General features: G+C 47.6%; 1 protein-coding gene and 2 long non-coding RNA genes across 3 annotated transcripts in view; 1 reads left to right on the top strand and 2 right to left on the bottom strand.

The window, feature by feature from the left end:
* Positions 1-8,009, bottom strand: part of GALNT10 (polypeptide N-acetylgalactosaminyltransferase 10) — a 224,058-nt gene that overhangs the window by 198,057 nt on the left and 17,992 nt on the right. The gene's annotated exons all lie outside the window — the stretch shown is intronic.
* LOC129636253 (uncharacterized) lies at positions 3,182-4,522 on the top strand. Its single transcript, XR_008706831.1, has 3 exons — positions 3,182-3,317; positions 3,642-3,811; positions 4,207-4,522. It is a non-coding gene; the product is annotated as an uncharacterized LOC129636253 (long non-coding RNA).
* On the bottom strand, positions 4,430-7,316 carry LOC129636263 (uncharacterized). Its single transcript, XR_008706843.1, has 2 exons — positions 6,388-7,316; positions 4,430-5,552 (listed from the first exon to the last, which is right to left on the bottom strand). It is a non-coding gene; the product is annotated as an uncharacterized LOC129636263 (long non-coding RNA).

Raw genomic sequence — 8,009 nt, 5'->3', positions numbered from 1 at the left:
GGGTGTCAAGGAACCTACCCAGACTGAGGAAAACAGGGAGGTCAGGGAAGTCTGCTGGGAGAAGCGACATCTCAGCAAAGACCTGAAACACGTGGAGAACCTGCAATGGGAATTTCCAATCAGCAGCATGTCCAAGGCCTGGGGGCTAGGTAGGGACGTGTGTCTGGGAACTGGGTGGGCTATGCTGGATCCCAGGGAGTCGGGGGAGGGAGAGCAGGAGACGGTGACTGGAGAAGCTGACAGGGCCAGGTGATGCAGGGCCTGGGCCGCCACACCAAGAACTGGGGATTTTATCCTGAAGACTGTGGGAAGCCGTGGGAGCGCTCAGAGCAGGCTTAGGGACAGGACCAGATGAACGTCATCAGAAAGATCACCCTGGCTGCTGTGTGTAGAATACAGTGCAGGAAGAAGAGGCTCTTGCTAGTGACTGTGAAGGCTCGGTGCCAGTGACCGTCAGAATGGTCAGGGACCAGGACTCTCAGGAAAATCCCAGACTTTGGCTTTCTTATCCCAGGTCCCACTATAGGATCGCTCTTCCCTGTAGGAGAAACTCAGGGCTGGGAGAGCAGGACCCTCTCTACACACCTGCCTGCCTTATTCTGCCTGGGCTGCTTGCTTCTCTCAGGCTCAGAAAACTGCCAATTGGGCTTAAGGTATCAAGAAGCAAAAGCCAAAAAGTTCTAGAAATGGCTCAGAAGAGAATCATCCTTGATACAACTATAAATACAATCTCAGTAATCATTTATTTGTGGCCTGCACTCTACAGTTTACAAGCCTCCGTTCACCACACCTTTTTGGAGGTGCCCAGTGCTCCAGGAAAAAAAGCACTCCCATTTTAGAAGGGTGTAAACCGAGACCCAGGGGGCTGGAACAACTGGTGCAAGGTCAACGAGAGAGCTGGAAACAGAGCAGAGGCTAGGAATTCATCCCACGGCACTTTACTGCTATTGATCCCTGAGCCCACGGGGACTGTAATTAATTAAAATGTCTCTCTTCAGCGCTGGAGACAGTGAACTGGAGAATTCAATGAAAATGATTTGCCCAGGGTGGAAGTGTTTCATCGTGAAGTCCTGGGAGGGCTTTTGAAATGAGAGAAGGACCTACAAGGTGGGGAGGGAGAAGATATCCAGAGCCTGCTAGGAAACACTGGCTGAAAACGCCTGTTCCAAGAGGGCTGAATGCACAGCCAGAGCACAGCCGAGGATCCTTCTCCGCTTGTGGGAGGTTGGACAGCCTTGCTCCTGATCAAACAGGAGGGCTAGGCCAGGACAGGGAAGGGAAGTGGCAGGAGGAGCAGAGGAGACAAAGCCCATGGCAGGCTTCCCTTTCTTCCAGCCTCACCCCCAACATTACTATCCAGGGTAAAACAGGGAAATTAAAACTGGGCAGTTTATTAGTAGAAAGGAAAACAGGCTCCAGAGGCCAACTATCACCAAAAAGTTAACAGCTGTTTTTGAGCCCTTACAAAGGGCCAGGCACAGCCCTCCTGACTATAGTCTCACAATGATCTTCAGCATGTCTATGATGGTGGTAACTATTTCCATTTCACAGGTGAGAAAACTGAGGCTCAAAATGATCAAGCAACTTACCTGAGGTTTTACACAACCGTAACAAATGACAGAGCCAAAATTCAAGCCCAGGCTCTTATGTCTGCTGAGGAAGGGGTGATATTGGAGGGAGAGGCCCCCTAACCAGATCTGTTTTGATGCGGGGGCCGGGTGCGGGGAGGAAGGAGGGATGCGCTGACTGTGGGGCGCTGGGGATTTTCACTGATTTTATTTATTTAGGAGGCGAGCTGGAACTCTCTCCATCTCCTACCTGCCTTCCTGGGATGAGAAAGGAGGGGGACAGATATGCCATCAGACAGGCCTGGGGTGCTGAAACGTTAAAGAGCACAGATACCAACCCCAAGGGGAGAGGTGGCAGACCCTGCACCCCCACTGCCCCTGCCCCTGCCACACACCCCGTGAGCAGGAAGGCTGGGTGACAGCCTCAGTTTCCTCAGAACAGACAAACCGTGGGCTCCGTCAGCATCATCGGGATGCTGAGCCACTGTAGTTCACAAAGGTTGGAAAGGAGAGGAGTGAGAGTAGGGCAGTCTGACAGACCAACAGGTGGGGAAAGTGACCCAGTGACAGAAGGGAGAGGGAGGAAATGGGGCTGCTCAGCCTCCAGGAGGCCTGGGCACGATCTAGTCCTCATCCTAGGGGCTCCACGGCTGCTGGAGTGACTTTTAAGGGCAAACTGCCCAACAGGCCTCTGACAACTCCCATTCCTCTGCATGGGAAAGAAACTGGACAGGAGGTAAAAGGTTACATCCTTATAACTAAAGCCTCACCACCTGGACAGAGGAAAGAATTTCTCACCCATGAGGACAGGAGAGGGGAATTTTTCTCTTTCAGAGGTCAACAAAATTTAGAAGGGAAAAATCTGCCAGGGTCCATTCACAAGTGAAAATGAGTAGCCTGGACATGAACATGAAAATAGAAATGTAGCTGCCAACAGGCAGGTCTTCTAATGCAAGTATCATGTAGTTATCCAGCCTACCTGGGACACAATTTAATAAGTAAGTGATGATGGACTAAAAGAAAACCCAAACTATACTAAGGGCTGCCAGTTCTATGTTTTTTGAAAGGGTGGTGGGTTTTCAGTGAGTAAAGTCTAAGCCAGGAATTTACATTTTATTATCATACATTTAAAATGATCAAGTTAATAACATTTTTTTACTGTGAAGTTAACCAGTGAGGACAGATGAGGTTGTTTCGATCAACACAAATAGTTTGACCACAGGAGTTAAGAGGCAACAGCTTGCAGCTTACACCTGCCTCAAAGAACCATTTCTCTGTTTCACTTTAGTCGCCCAATGTTGAGAAAACTTTTCTGATGTAATGGACAGTAGATGACTTTTTTTTTAAACACAACCTGCCCTACAATGTCAGGAATTCTCTTCGATTAAACAGATGTTAGAAGAATAAGCTGGGAACCTTGTACATGAAAAAAGGTAGTATAAAACAAAAATGAGTGGTTTTAATTTTTTTTCCATGTTATTATAGCTTTAAAAAGAATCAACACAATTTGAAAGAATGTTTACCGAATCCCTGAAGCACCCAGGTGGACTTCCACAGTTTGCAAAGTGCCGGCTGGAGATGATCTCTGAGGTGGCCCCAGCTTCGGCCCCTGCGTCCTCACCATTACATCCTAAGCAGAAAGGTCTGAAAAACTAGTGCCAAAAGCAGGCCTAAGGCCAAGGGGCTATCCACCAAGTGCTCCCTGTCTTCCTACTTCAGAGGGAAAAGTGAAGAGGGAAAGGAGAGAAGGTAACAATTACTGCCACACACTACTCCTCAGATAAATCCGCATCTACCTAGACCTAGAAGAACCCCCAGCTGAAAAAAAGAAAGGAATTCAAAGCAAAGGGGGCCTTGCTGGGTCCTCCCCCTGTTGCAAGGCTTAGTCCTCATAACTTAGAAGCTTCTGGTAAAGAGAACACCAGATCCCCCCAAACAAGCAATTCAGATGGTTTAGAGAGCAGCGAATATACCTGCAGCAGCCGTATGTACAGACGGCAGATCTGCATAATGCATGCCACGGCACGCTCATTCATTTTTAACCGTGACATTATTCTTTTGCTGTCTATCTAGGGGAAAAGAAAAATCACTTGTCTGTCCTGTATTTGGAAGAATGAAAGCGCTGGGGTGATGAAGAGAACGAAGAAAAGGGAGAGGTGGTGGCCTCCACGTCCCTGAAGCTATTCAAGCAAAGACCAGATGACTACCTTTGAAGGCTGCTGTGGAGAGGACGCCTCCCCAGGGTGAGACATCCTACTGAAAGATTCCTAAGGTTCCCTTCCGACTCAAACTCTGCTTCTACAAATAAAACCAACCCTTAAAAAATATATATTTTTAAATCACACAAGTTACACATGTACACAATCCTATTTCAGCACCAACAAGAGTATAATGGCATTTATCACACATTTTCCCCCACATACATTTTCTCAGGTAATCATGGCCACAGCCCTAGACACAGCAACTGCTGTCATTATCCCCATTTCAGAGATGGGATGGGGGCTCTGAGCTTAGGTAATTGCTCTTCGGTCAGACAGCTGGGGAGCAGAAATCGCTGACAGCCCCAGGCTCCTGGCTGACATTTCGCTTCCTCCTCCTCCTCCTCCTCCTCCTCCTCCTCCTCCTCCTCTTCCCTCAGCCTCTCCCCCTTTCATCTCACCGGCAGTACAACTTAACAAGGAGAAAATGGAGGAGAGACACTGAGGAGCCTCCAGATGCCCGGCCCATCACTTTGCGCCGCCAGATGATTCAGAGGAGACTCACTCAGAGCCTCCGGGGGGTGATGGATACACTGAGATGTGCAATAATCCTTCTAAAAACTGGTTCTTGCACATCCAAATTTTAAAAAGAAAAAAAATTAGCCTCTTTTTTTAAGTTTACAAAAAAGGAAGCACTTTAGTTCAAAGTGAGAAAATGAAAGGAGGAAGTTTTTTTTCAAAGTTAGGTTCTGCTGTTCCCACGGGGCGGGGTGGGTAGGGGGGGCATGTTGCATGAGTGCACACTGCTTCTGAGATGACAGTGAATGAAACATTCGGGTGAATTCCATAACGAACTGGCACAGAAGACAAATGCCAATTCATTAAAGAAGGAAAAAAAGGCTAATTCTAAAAGATACGTCCCCTAGGTTGAGTATCAGGTTTGGATTTTCAAAAAGAGATTCACCTGGTTCTTGATTTTGTTTGGAAGCTGTTTTGATCCTCAGAATTAAGACTGAAACTGATTTTTCTCAAGAATGTTTTAGCAAAGAGGGCGTGGGTAGTAGGGGGAGTGACTCCCATCAAACAGCATTTCTGTATTCCAAGTACTTAAAGTAGCCACAATTCCTCCAGACTCATTTGGAAGAGAATGAAGAGTCCCAAAGGCTAGCACCTGAGTTGTATGGAGGGTTTCAAAACACCCATCTTCTTGCTGATGGAGAACCCTGGAGGGGAGAGGTTGCCAAGCTCGTCTAGTAAAAGAGGCCCTTGGAGCCCAGAAAGGTTTAGGTTAGCCAATTATGGCTCAAGGACACACAGCACAGACTTTTATCCTGACCTAGATCCAACACAGAGAAGGCGATGGCACTTCTTCCACTCCAGTACTCTTGCCTGGAAAATCCCATGGACGGAGGAGCCTGGTAGGCTGCAGTCCATGGGGTCACTTAGAGTCGGATATGACTGAGTGACTTCACTTTCACTTTTCACTTTCATGCATTGGAGAAGGAAATGGCAACCCACTCCAGTGTTCTTGCCTGGAGAATCTCAGGGACGGGGGAGCCTGGTGGGCTGCCGTCTATGGGGTCGAACAGAGTCGGACACGACTGAAGCAATTTAGCAGCAGCAGCAGATCCAATACAGTGCTCCTTGCTTCTCAACAGGGAAAGCACTTCCCAAGAAAGTTGCCAACTCTAGTTTAGCCTCTAGACCCAGCTTGGCCACCCGTTGGCCCTCCTCCAACACAGAGGAGTCAATGGGCAGGTATCCCTCTTGAAGCATTCACTTTCTCCTGGAAATAAAGCAGAAATTGGAAACAGTCACTTAAGCCCTGCTGGCATGTTCAGCCTGGACAAGTTGTTTTTCCATTCAAATTCATGGTCTCTGCACAAGATGGGGTGGCTGTAGCTACCACTTGCGGTTCTCATCTCAACCCTTTACAACAAACTAATGGGAAGAACTTGAGGACAGCACAGCTGCCTATCTGAGCTGATAATGAGAGCAGCGATAGCTAATACTGACCCCATGCCAGGCACTGAGTGGAGAACATTAAATAGTTTTATACGCATATTACAGATGAGGTAACTGAGACACAGGAAGGTTAAAGTCCCTTGCTTAAGGCTCTAAAGCTCTAAAGTAAGGGAGCTGGAATTTAAGCCTACAGGGCCTGTGGTCTTAACTCCCTGCCATTTACAGCTGTGTGATCTTACAGAAGTCATTTAATCTCTCTAAACTTTACCCTTCTCATCTGTAAAATGGGAATAATAACAGTAACGTTGTAAGAATGTTCAAAGCAATAAATGAGATAACATAAATGAAGCTCTCAGCATCAGGACTGCCTCGTTTCACAGCTCTAAGGAATGCTATTCACAAATGGAGATGTGCTATAAGGCAGTCCTGCTCAGCCCAGTGCCTATCACGGTGAAAATACCAAACGCTACCATCAGTACTCTTTGTCGCGTACAATGGTGCCGACCATCAGGGTCAAGAACCAAGGGAATTACTGTTCACCCTGAAGGCCCAGGCCTGGTGTCACCTGTTATAAAGGGCCCTCCTTTGCTATGAATTCTGACTTGGTTTGCCATGGATATCTTGGTTCTTATCACAAGTTTCAGAGCACATCTTACTTTCCTAAACATATGAAACCATCCAGAGGACAGAATGATCCGTGCCATGGATCCCTTCAACCACCTACAATGCCAAGCACACAGTAGGGCCTTCAGGAACTGTTCGATAGTTTTCTTTCACACTCCTCCCCTCAAAAGGCGGGGACTAGTTCTCCTCTCTTTGCAAGTAGGCTGAACTCACTCTCACTAAGAGAATAAAGTGTCGGTGACACTGTGTGACTTCAGAGACTAAGTCATAGAAGGTTCGTGGCTTCCAGCTTGCTCTCTCTCTCTCAGATCACCTGCTCTGGGAAAAGCAAGCTTCCATGCAGAGAGTATACCCAAGCTTCCTTAGGGAGAGGTACAGGCGTGGAGGAACTGAGGCCTCCCACCAACAGCCAGGTGAACGAGCCATCTCAGAAGCAGACTTCTCAATCCCGGTCAAGACGTCACTGGACTGCAGCCCCAGCTATCATCTTGACTGTAACCTGGTGAGCCAGAACCACTCAGCTAAGCCCAAACTCCTGACGCCCAGAGGCTGTGAGGTAATCAATGTTGTGTTAAGCCACCACACTTTATATGGTAATATAAAAGCAAAACAGGAACCACATGGTGCATTCAACACAGGCAGACAGCAGGAAAGTCACAGTTTAGGGGAGAGGGAGTAATCGTCGTACGTGGATGAGAGCTTCACTGTTACTAAACTAAAAGAAAAGTCAGATAGGAGACCCAGGTTTCATGCTTTCGGGCTTTTGCTCGGTAATCACCACATGGAAGTCGAGGGGGAGGTGAGGGGAAGGTGTGGACAACTCAAGGGAAGGCTGGCTGATGGGCTGAGCACTCGAGTCCCTCAGGCTGACCAGATGAGAGCTCCGGCTCCCTCCCTACCTGGTCCTTCCTCAGCCCCAGGACACACTCCAGCTACAAACCCTCCTCAAAGTTCCCTAAAGGGATCAAGCCCCACTCCTGCCCTCTGGCCTTCACACTTGCGGGGGGGGGAGGGGGGGGGTCCTCCTCCTAGCATCCCTTTGCCCTTATGTTCATTAATTTCTATTCACCACATTTCAAAAAACGTTTTGTTGTCAAACACTTTCCAATTTACAGAAAAGAAATACACAACGACCCTTTCATCCATGTTTGCTGTCTCTATTTCCCACCCTCCTCTTGCCTTGCTTTCCCTCTCCCCATCTATCCGTATCTATAATTTTTTCCTTAAACATTTGAGAGAAAGTTGAAGACATAAGAATCCTTGATTCCTAAATTCTTTGGTGTGTATTTCCTATGACTTACGACATCAAAAGCAGGAAATTTAACACTGACACAACATGACTGTCTACTGTCAATATCCAAATTTTGCCAACTGATTCTAAATGATGCCCTTTATGCTCATCTTTTTCTAGTTCAGGATCCAATCCAAGATTGCTTGTTCATTTTCTCACTGATCACGTATGTCACGTCAGGCACTGTGTCAAAGTACAGGGGATAAAATAATGAGGGAGAAAACAGACACAGCCACTGTCCTCAGGGTGCTAATGGTGTAGTCAGTTCAGTCGCTCAGTCGTGTCTGACTCTTTGCGATCCCATGGGCTGCAGCGCGCCAGGCCTCCCTGTCCATTAACAACTCCCAGAGTTTACTCAAACTC

This window comes from Bubalus kerabau, chromosome 1 (assembly GCF_029407905.1).
Source record: "Bubalus kerabau isolate K-KA32 ecotype Philippines breed swamp buffalo chromosome 1, PCC_UOA_SB_1v2, whole genome shotgun sequence".
Classification (NCBI taxonomy): Eukaryota; Metazoa; Chordata; class Mammalia; order Artiodactyla; family Bovidae; genus Bubalus; species Bubalus kerabau.
Note: the sequence above shows the minus strand (reverse complement) of the source record. Positions and strands in the feature narration are given on the sequence as shown.